The sequence below is a fragment of the Rhipicephalus microplus genome, unplaced genomic scaffold (genome assembly GCF_043290135.1).
Source record: "Rhipicephalus microplus isolate Deutch F79 unplaced genomic scaffold, USDA_Rmic scaffold_124, whole genome shotgun sequence".
NCBI lineage: Eukaryota > Metazoa > Arthropoda > Arachnida > Ixodida > Ixodidae > Rhipicephalus > Rhipicephalus microplus.
In genome coordinates this window covers 631,971-642,500 of record NW_027464696.1, presented here as the reverse complement: position 1 = coordinate 642,500, position 10,530 = coordinate 631,971, and the positions used below count along the sequence as shown (strand labels likewise).

General features: G+C 60.1%; 2 non-coding genes across 2 annotated transcripts; both read right to left on the bottom strand.

Moving 5' to 3' along the window:
* Positions 1-872: 872 nt before the first annotated feature.
* On the bottom strand, positions 873-1,025 carry LOC142790795 (5.8S ribosomal RNA). The gene has a single exon (XR_012889774.1). It is a non-coding gene; the product is annotated as a 5.8S ribosomal RNA (ribosomal RNA).
* Positions 1,026-2,744: 1,719 nt separating this feature from the next.
* LOC142790736 (small subunit ribosomal RNA) lies at positions 2,745-4,559 on the bottom strand. The gene has a single exon (XR_012889728.1). It is a non-coding gene; the product is annotated as a small subunit ribosomal RNA (ribosomal RNA).
* Between the last annotated feature and the right edge of the window lie 5,971 nt (positions 4,560-10,530).

The window sequence follows — 10,530 nt, the reverse complement described above, 5'->3', positions numbered from 1 at the left end:
GTCCGAGCAGTTGCGTGATAAACGACCGTGTCGAAAGCCCAAACACCGCCGAGGCCAGTCGCCGCCGCCGCAAGGGCAGCCACGCAGCCTGGCGAGAGGCATCGTCTCGTGTAGCGTCGCCCCCGCCCCAACTGGAGTGGCCCAGTTTTTTGAACGGGACGGGAACTGCGAAGCACTTAGACCGACGGCGGACTACGACGAGAACGCCTTAAGCTTCGCCAACGTTTCGCCAACTCGTGCGGGAGACTTTTTCCGCTTCGCGGCAAGTCGTCGCGCCGTGCTCTCCGCATCAACCGCGTACGCAGCGAACCGCAAACGTCGGGCGCAGCCTCCTCACCTCCCTGCGCTTTGCGCGCGAACGTTCCCTGTTCGCGCGGCAAAGCCTGGAGGAGGCACGGCCCCGCAGCGTGTTCGAGCGCCCGGTCTACGGGACACCCTGCTTACTTCGAGGGCAACAAGCGCAACGCAAGGCTGCGATCTCGCGCACTTTGCGCACGGCTGGAGAAGCTTTGCTGGCCGGCTTTCGCTCCTCGTGTTTACCGTGCGTTAAAGTTGCGCGTCCGTGGCTCTCGCAGCTCTTGCGCGCCCGGTCGCAGAGAGGAGTACGCAACCTCGACCGCACTTTCCCTGCAGGCTTCCTTCCGACTCGAAGTCCTGCGGCGGTCTCAACGAGGTGCCACATCCTCAATGCAGTCGGTCGCCCCCGTTTCGGTTGGGCTCTGGCACGACGGTCGCCACCGTCTCGCCCTTGAGTGGCCGCTGTTGGCGCTCGCTGTGAGGTGTTCAGCGTGCTGTCCGTGTTGCCGACGCGGTCAAAACGAGTCGACGGCTCACGTTCCCTTGTGCGCCGAAGGCTCTCTTGATATGTGATCCGACCCTCAGACAGACGAAGCCAAGGGAAGACCCAAGGCCGCAATGTGCGTTCAAAGAATCAGTGCTCAGTGTGTCCTGCAATTCACACCAAGTCTCGCAGCTGGCTGCGTTCTTCATCGACCCGAGAACCGAGTGATCCACCGCTTAGAGTCGTGAAAAAGTGTTTGTTCAATTCCGTACAGTCAAAACCAAACGTTTCTGGCACTCGGCCAAACAGTGGCCAAGAAGGGCGCTTTTCAGCGCACGCTTGGACTCCAAAACTCTGCCGCGCCTTTTTCGGCTGCCGCAAATCGAGCAAACGGTGTGTTTCGGACGGCGTTTCGCTTTCGCTACTTGCGAGTGCTTTCGTGGTCCACCCCTCTATAAATACTCGGGAGGCGTCGAAGCCGGTTCTCCAAGCCGGACCCGTAGGTATCGTTGTGTGCTCGCTCTCATTGGCCCGCCTAACCAGAAAATGCCTGCGGTACACCCATTTGGATAAGAGTGCACGCAGATGCGGGCCTCGACGGCTACACATTTCCTCGGGCGGCCGCCTCCCGGCCTCCGTGGAGCGCGGGATGCACGGTCCCATCGACAAGCCTCTCCCGTTTTTACCGTGGCGTCGCGGTTCACCACGGCAGGCGGGTCGGTCTCCTCCGCATAAAAAGGGGGACCCCCGCTTTTTGTTCCACGAAATCGCACAAGCTTTTTTCGCATCCACGGTTTGCCACCGCACACCAAAATGCCGATCCGGCTGCCTACTTTAGCCAACAGGTGGAGCCAGGCGCGCCGTACTTGCGCGGCACTTCCCACGTCCACCGAAGTCGGTGCCAAGGACCACTTTCGGCGCCGGAGCCGCGTACGAGCCTACTCGAGGCGGAAGAACGAAGCCAGCAAGGGCCTGGCCGCAAGTGCGTTCAATTGTCGGGACGTCCAAGTCCCTCGTTCTTCCGTGCTTCCTCTTTCGGCAAGTCGTTGCGGCACCTTCCCAAAGCGCGCAGACCCGCTAATCGCGACGAGCGCGACGTGGCCGTGCCGCCTTTCCCTCGGCAGCAAGCAAAACGCCTGGCAACGTCGACGCTCCCCTAACCGCGATCTCGCACCGTGTTTCGTGTGGCGAATTCAAAAGCCGGCCGGCGCTGCTGCAACCATTACGGTCGGTACGCATACGCCGCGGAGGGCGGGACGGTCATCGGAGCGTGCGGTTCCTCCATCGAGTACTGCGCACCTCGGCCGTCGCATCGCCGTGCCATGACCGGCCGCGCGTCAACGCGAACCGGTGCCAGCGAGATCCCTCGCCTGCAAGAACCGACCGGCAGCCTCCGTCACCCGAGGACGCGGAGGCGCTTGCCGCGGACGGCGGGACGGTATGCACTGGTGCACAGCGGACCCGTCACATCGCCAGTTCCTTGACCGACCGCCGACGCTTGTGCCGTTCCTCTCGTACTTGGCAGTCGCCGCGCGATTGTCGGGTCTCGTTCTTGCACGCTCGAACGGTCGGGAGGGCACTCGGCTGGCGTTTCGGGAACGCGCAGCCTCGCCTTCTACCGACGTAACCACGACTCGCCGTTCGCGCTCCGCCGCTCCTGTTTACAGTACTAGGCGGTCCCGCAGCGGTCGGGTCGCGCATTTCGAGCGCTTCGAGCCACGGTGCAGTGGCGGGTCGAAAGCCGACCTATGAGTGCGTTGCGCCGTTTGTACCCGCGTCCGCCACCTGGCCGACCGTCCAAGGTCGCGGTGTTGGCGTCCGCTGGGCGCAACAATTTGTCACGGGGTGCCGCTCCACATTCAGGCAGCCCCGTGGGGAAAAGCCGACCCCGCGTCCAAACGGGGTCAGCGGCAGAAAGTGTCGGGCGCAGACGCAGCTGAGGCGCTCACCCTTCACAATCCGTTAATGATCCTTCCGCAGGTTCACCTACGGAAACCTTGTTACGACTTTTACTTCCTCTAAATGATCAAGTTTGGTCATCTTTCCAACAGACCGGCGCAACCGAAAGGCCGCGCCGGACATCGGTCCGAAGACCTCACTAAATCATTCAATCGGTAGTAGCGACGGGCGGTGTGTACAAAGGGCAGGGACGTAATCAACGCGAGCTTATGACTCGCGCTTACTGGGAATTCCTCGTTCAAGGGGAACAATTGCAAGCCCCTATCCCAATCACGAAAGAAGTTCCACGGGTTACCCAGTCTTTTCAGACAGGGATAAAGACACGCTGCTTCCTTCAGTGTAGCGCGCGTGCGGCCCCGGACATCTAAGGGCATCACAGACCTGTTATTGCTCTGTTTCGTGCGGCTAGGAGCCGCTTGTCCCTCTAAGAAGGTTGTAAGGTGCTGGGAACCCCGCACCTATTTAATAGGCTAGAGTCTCGTTCGTTATCGGAATTAACCAGACAAATCGCTCCACCAACTAAGAACGGCCATGCACCACCATCCACCGAATCAAGAAAGAGCTCTCAATCTGTCAATCCTCCCAGTGTCCGGGCCGGGTAAGTTTTCCCGTGTTGAGTCAAATTAAGCCGCAGGCTCCACTCCTGGTGGTGCCCTTCCGTCAATTCCTTTAAGTTTCAGCTTTGCAACCATACTTCCCCCGGAACCCAAATACTTTGGTTTCCCGGAAGCTGCCCGCCGAGTCATTTGAGTAACTCAGGCGGATCGCTGGTTGGCATCGTTTATGGTCAGAACTAGGGCGGTATCTGATCGCCTTCGAACCTCTGACTTTCGTTCTTGATCAATGAAAACATTCTTGGCAAATGCTTTCGCAGTAGTTCGTCTTGCGACGGTCCAAGAATTTCACCTCTAGCGCCGCAATACGAATGCCCCCGTCCGTCCCTCTTAATCATTACCTCGTATTCCAAAAACCAACAGAACAGAAACGAGGTCTTGTTCTATTATTCCATGCAAGTTTATTCAGGCGACTCGCCTGCGTTGAGCACTCTAATTTTTTCAAAGTAAAAGCACCGGCCATCTCGAGGCACACAATGAAGTGCACCAAGAAAGAACCGGCATGATGTTCAGTCCGAGCCGTCGCATCGGGTAGATGCACTACTCGTCTGGAACTGAGATCCAACTACGAGCTTTTTAACCGCAGCAGCTTTAGTATACGCTATTGGAGCTGGAATTACCGCGGCTGCTGGCACCAGACTTGCCCTCCAATTGATCCTCGTTAAAGGATTTAGAGTGTACTCATTTCAATTACGGGGCCTCAAGAGAGTCCCGTATTGTTATTTTTCGTCACTACCTCCCCGTGCCGGGAGTGGGTAATTTGCGCGCCTGCTGCCTTCCTTGGATGTGGTAGCCGTTTCTCAGGCTCCCTCTCCGGAATCGAACCCTGATTCTCCGTTACCCGTAACAACCATGGTAAGCAAGTAACCTACCATCGAAAGTTGATAAGGCAGACACTTGAAAGAAACGTCGCCGGCTCGTGGCCATGCGATCAGCACAAAGTTATCCAGAGTCACCACACAATACGGGCCGAAACCCGATCGATCTTGGTCTAATAAAAGCACCCGTTACCCAAAGGGCTCCAGGCTCACTGCATGTATTAGCTCTAGAATTGCCACAGTTATCCAAGTAGGAAGAAACGATCTAAGGAACCATAACTGATTTAATGAGCCATTCGCGGTTTCGCCTTATTTCGGCATGTACTTAGACATGCATGGCTTAATCTTTGAGACAAGCATATGATTACTGGCAGGATCAACCAGGTAATCGTTCGACTGCGCGTCCGTCCTCGCCTTCGGCGGGCCGGACGCAGTCTGTGTGCGGCGGAGGCCACCTTCAGGCGCCCCAACACGCTTATTTTGCACTCCGAGATGACGGCGTTCGAGCTCGCTACGGCACAACCTTCCCGAAAGACGAGTGGGAGCCGTGCGGCAAGAAGCACGTTCATGCTCGCTCTTTTTCGTTGCATCGACTCGGTCGCGCCGTGCGGGTTGCCCAAGCCCGCTGCACTGTCGGTGGACCGGCCGGAACTAGCAACGGAGCCGAGACTGCAAAGCCGCCAGACGACGGGTCACGCCCGCGTCTTCGGCGCTTTCGCATCTGAATCGCCCGAGGACGACACGGAACACACCTCGATATCGTGGTAAAACGGCACCGTCCGACAACCAGCCCCTAACGCATCAAGCGGATGAGGCTGCAGACGACTGCCGTGGATTCCCCTGGAGCAGACCCGAGGACACGCTTGACGAGGCCGAAGCCCGCCGCATATCAGACACCCGGTCGCTTTCGCGTACGCCGCTCACGAGAACCCCCACATAATAGCAGCGATAAGTACCCAGACCTCCTTGGGCACTAATACGAGCGTACTCGAGAAAATTTCACCGCGGGTGTGCCCCGAAACGTGTGGCACGTTGAGCGTGCCACAAGTCTACGTCGCTCTCAAACCCGCCGAGGTCGTAGAATTTGCGACCCTACTCACGAAATTCCCACCGAGGATACGGCCGCAAACGTACCGCACCTTGGGTAGGCCACGAGTTTGTGCAACACTACGCTGACGGCACAGCACCGAGGTCGTGCGCGCACGCACGGGAAAATTCCGCCGCGGTTTCTGCCGAAAACGTGAGGCACCACGACTCTCCGCAAGTTCGCGTCGACTGCGAAAGACCGAAGTCGTGAACGACGTGTCCGCTACTCGCCGCCGACACGCTGGACACCAAACGTACAACGACTCGACGGCGTCGTAGAGGCCCACGACGCGGTTTTCCTTAACGACGTCTCGGCGTGGCACCGACAGGTTAGAACGGCCGACCAACGTTCCCTGTCCGCCGTTCGGCTCAGTCGAAGGGCTCGGCGACTTCGGCAACGCTGCGAAGCCGCACGGTGACGCACGCCATGTCCCCATTTTTTTTTTTTCTTTCTGCGTCTGCCGGGGTGCCCCTATAATAGCAGCGATAAGCACCCAGACCGCCGTGGGTCGCTCGCCCCGGCTGACGTGGTTTTTCGTACTCCTGCGGCGGTCGCCGTCAAGCACGTCCAAATACGCTACTTTCGTGGGCGCATTCACGCTCTTTCGCTTCGCCGGAGTGCCAGCACTCACTCTGCCAAAAACGGCGAACATCCGAGCGGCGGTTCCCACTTTTGCGTCGGCGTCGCAAACCCCGCCCCGGCAGACGAGGTTTGCCGTACTCGTGCGACGGTGGCCGGCGGGCACGTCGAAAGACGCCGATATCGTGCGCGAATTGGCGCACCTTGGCTTCACCGGAGTGCCGCCACTGACTCCTCCAAAAACGGCGAAGATCCGAGCGGCGCTTCCCACTTTCGCATCGGCGTCCCGAACTCCGCCCCGGCTGACGCGGTTTACCGTACTCGTGCGACGGTCGCCGGCGAGCACGTGGAAAGACGCCGATATCGTGCCCGAATCGGCTCCGTTCGGCTTCGCCGGAGTGCCAGCACTGGCTCGGCGAAAGACGACGAACATCCGAGCGACGGTTCTCACTATTGCGTACGCGTCGCAAACCCCGCCCCGGCAGACGCACTTTGCCGTACTCGTGCGACGGTCGCCGGCGAGCACGTAGAAAGACGCCGATATCGTGCCGGAATCGGCCCCGTTTGGCTTCGCCGGAGTGCCAGCACTCACTCGGCCACAAACGGCGAACATCCGAGCGGCGGTTCCCACTTAGCCGTCGGCGTCCCGAACTCCGCCCCGGCAGACGCGGTTGCCGAGCTCGTGCGACTAGCGACCGCGAAGCCGTCTCGCGACGCCGCTTTCGTGCGCGGCTCCCACTGCGACCTGGGTCACCCGAGGTCGACGAGCAAGAAAGAATGTCGAAAAAAAATTTTTTTTTTTTTTGCGTCTGCCGGGGTGCCCCTATAATAGCAGCGATAAGCACCCAGACCGCCATGGGTCGCTCGCCCCGGCTGACGTGGTTTTTCGTTTTCCTGCGGTGGTCGTCGTCAAGCACGTCCAAACACGCCACTTTCGTGGGCGCATTCGCGCTCTTTCGCTTCGCCGGAGTGCCAGCACTCACTCTGCCAAAAACGGCGAACATCCTAGTGGCGGTTCCCACTTTTGCGTCGGCGTCGCCAACCCCGCCCCGGCATACGCGGTTTGCCGTACTCGTGCGGCGGTGGCCGGCGGGCACGTCGAAAGACACCGATATCGTGCGCGAGTCGATGCTTCTTGGTCTCGCAGGAGGGCCGCCACTCACTCCTGCAAAAACGGCGAAGATCCGAGCGGCGCTTCCCACTTTTTCGTCGGCATCGCAAACCTCGCCCCGGCAGACGCGCTTTGCCGTACTCGTGCGACGGTCGCCGGCGAGCACGTCGAAATACGCCGATATCGTGCCCGAATCGGCCCCGTTTCGCTTCGCCGGAGTGCCAGCACTCACTCGGCCAAAAACGGCGAACATCCGAGCAGCGGTACCCACTTAGCCGTCGGCATCCCGAACTCCGCGCCGGCTGACGCGGTTGCCGAGCTCGTGCGACTAGCGACCGCGAACGCGTCTCGCGACGCCGCTTTCGTGCGCGGCTCCCATTGCGACCTGGGTTACCCGAGCTCGACCAGCAAAAAAGAAGGTCGAAAAAAAATTTTTTTTTCTGCGTCTGCCGGGGTGCCCCTATAATAGCAGCGATAAGCACCCAGACCGCCGTGGGTCGCTCGCCCCGGCTGACGTGGTTTTTCGTACTCCTGCAGCGGTCGCCGTCAAGCACGTCCAAATACGCCACTTTCGTGGGCGCTTTCGTGCTCTTTCGCGTCGCCGGTGTGCCAGCACTCACTCTGCCAAAAACGGCCAACATCCGAGCGGCGGTTCCCACTTTTGCGTCGGCGTCGTAAACCCCGCCCCGGCAGACGAGGTTTGCCGTACTCGTTCGACGGTCGCCGGCGAGCGCGTCGAAAGACGCCGATATCGTGCGCTAATTGGCGCTCCTTGGCTTCTCCGGAGTGCCGCCACTCACTCCTCCAAAAACGGCGAAGATCCGAGCGGCGTTCTCCACTTTCGCATCGGCGTCCCGAACTCCGCCCGGGCTGACGCGGTTTACCGTACTCGTGCGACGGTCGCCGCCGGGCACGTCGAAAGACGCCGATATCGTGCCGTAATCGGCCCCGTTTGGCTTCGCCCGAGTGCCAGCACTCACTCGGCCAAAAACGGCGAACATCCGAGCAGCGTTTCCCACTTTCGCATCGGCGTCCCGAAGCCCGCCCCGGCAGACGCGGTTTGCCCTACTCGAGCGACGGTCGCCGGCGATCACGTCGAAAGGCGCCGAATTCGTGCACGAATCGATGCTTCTTGGTCTCGCAGGAGGGCCGCCACTCACTCCTGCAAAAACGGCGAAGATCCGAGTTGCGCTTCCCACTTTTTCGTCGGCGTCCCGAACTACGCCCCGGCTGACGCGGTTTACCGTACTCGTGCGACGGTCGCCGGCGGGCACTTCAAAATACGCCGATTTCGTGGGCGCATTCACGCTGTTTCGCTTCCCCGGAGTGCCAACACTCACTCTGCCGAAAGCGGCGATCATCCGAGCGGCGGTTCCCACTTTTGCGTCGGCTTCGCAAACGGCGCCCCGGCAGACGCGCTCGTGCGACGTACTCGTGCGACGGTCGCCGGCGAGCACGTCGAAAGACGCCGATATCGTGCTCGAATCGACCCCGTTTCGCTTCGCCGGAGTGCTGCCAGTCACGGCGCAGAAAACGGCGAACAAGTGTTTTTTTTTTTTTCCTAGAATTTGTGTTATAGAAGGCACATTTGATATCGGACGATAATTTTCAACTTTATCACGCGCACCGATTTTCGTGTAGAGGTTTGCAAGTTTATGGGAATTTCTCCACTTGGAATAATGCGATTTAGTAGTACTACGAGAACTTCATGGATGTACTCAAGGGTACGGGGCAAGTCAGTTACGTCAACACCTGCAGATTTTTTACACTTCAAACTGAAAATTGTTGGTTGTGAGTCCTCGTGTGATATTAAAGGCCGATTCGCTAACACATAGAACAAAGAAAGAAAGGAAGAAAAAACGCCCGCGCTCGCTCAAGAAACCTGGGTTCGCAACAAGTGGCAACAACAAGCAACCGAGCGAGTGCGCCAAAACCCGTGGCGGCCGAACAAACGCGAAGTCCCAACCGCGTCAGCCGGGGCGGCACGGGACAGGAAAAATCACTTCAGCCGGGGCGGCGGGGCACCGAATAAACCTCGTCACCTCGTCGCAGGATAAAAGAGGAAACAAAAAGTCTAAACAGCGTCTGCTGGAGCGAATGCGTAATAAAACAACAACAACAACAAAAAAAAAACACCCGCGCTCAAGAAGTCTGCAATCCTCACAAAAGGCGACTGTGACCGAGCAGCGTCAGCCGGGGCCGTGCGGAAACGGAAAAACCGCGACTACCGGGGCGTCGAGGCACCGAAAAATCCACTTCAGCCGCGGCGAAAAAAAAAACAAAAAGAAAGACGGAGGGGGGGGGGGAACCACGTCTGCCGGGGCGAAGGAAAAAAAAAACGCGTCTGCCGGGGCGAGCCCGGGTGCGGCACCACCGGGAAAACTGTGGCAAACAGACATGGCGATCGAGTGAGTGGGCCGCCAGCCAGGCTCAGCCAAAAAGTGCAAAGTCCGAACTGCGTCAGCCGGGGCGGCAAAAACCGCGTCAGCCGGGGCGGCGCAAAAAACCGCGTCTGCCGGGGCGGCACGAAACCGCGTCAGCCGGGGCGGGGCGAAAACTGCGTCAGCCGGGGCGAAAAGAAAAAAAAAAAACGCGTCTGCCGGGGCAAGCCCGGGTGCGGCACCACCGGGAAAACTGTGGCAAACAGACATGGCGATCGAGTGAGTGGGCCGCCAGCCAGGCACAGCCGAAAAGTGCAAAGTCCGAACCGTGTCAGCCGGGGCGACGCAAAAACCGCGTCAGCCGGGGCGGCGCGAAAACCGCGTCAGCCGGGGCGGCACGAAACCGCGTCAGCCGGGGCGGCGCGAAAACTGCGTCAGCCGGGGCGGCGCGAAAACCTCGTCAGCCGGGGCGAGCGAAAAGGGGGGGGGGGAACCACGTCTGCCGGGGCGAAAGAAAAAAAAAACGCGTCTGCCGGGGCGAGCCCGGGTGCGGCACCACCGGGAAGACTGTGGCAAACAGACATGGCGATCGAGTGAGTGGGCCGCCAGCCAGGCTCAGCCCAAAAAGTGCCAAGTCCGAACTGCGTCAGCCGGGGCGGCAAAAACCGCGTCAGCCGGGGCGGCGCGAAAACCGCGTCTGCCGGGGCGGCGCGAAAACTGCGTCAGCCGGGGCGAGCCCGGGTGCGGCACCACCGGGAAAACTGTGGCTAACAGACATGGCGATCGAGTGAGTGGGCCACCAGCCAGGCTCAGCCAAAAAGTGCCAAGTCCGAACTGCGTCAGCCGGGGCGGCAAAAACCGCGTCAGCCGGGGCGGCGCAAAAAAACCGCGTCTGCCGGGGCGGCAAGAAACCGCGTCAGCCGGGGCGGCGCGAAAACTGCGTCAGCCGGGGCGAAAGAAAAAAAAAACGCGTCTGCCGGGGCGAGCCCGGGTGCGGCACCACCGGGAAAACTGTGGCAAACAGACATGGCGATCGAGTGAGTGGGCCGCCAGCCAGGCACAGCCGAAAAGTGCTAAGTCCGAACTGCGTCTGCCGGGGCGGCACGAAACCGCGTCAGCCGGGGCGGCGCGAAAACCGCGTCTGCCGGGGCGGCACGAAACCGCGTCAGCCGGGGCGGCGCGAAAACTGCGTCAGCCGGG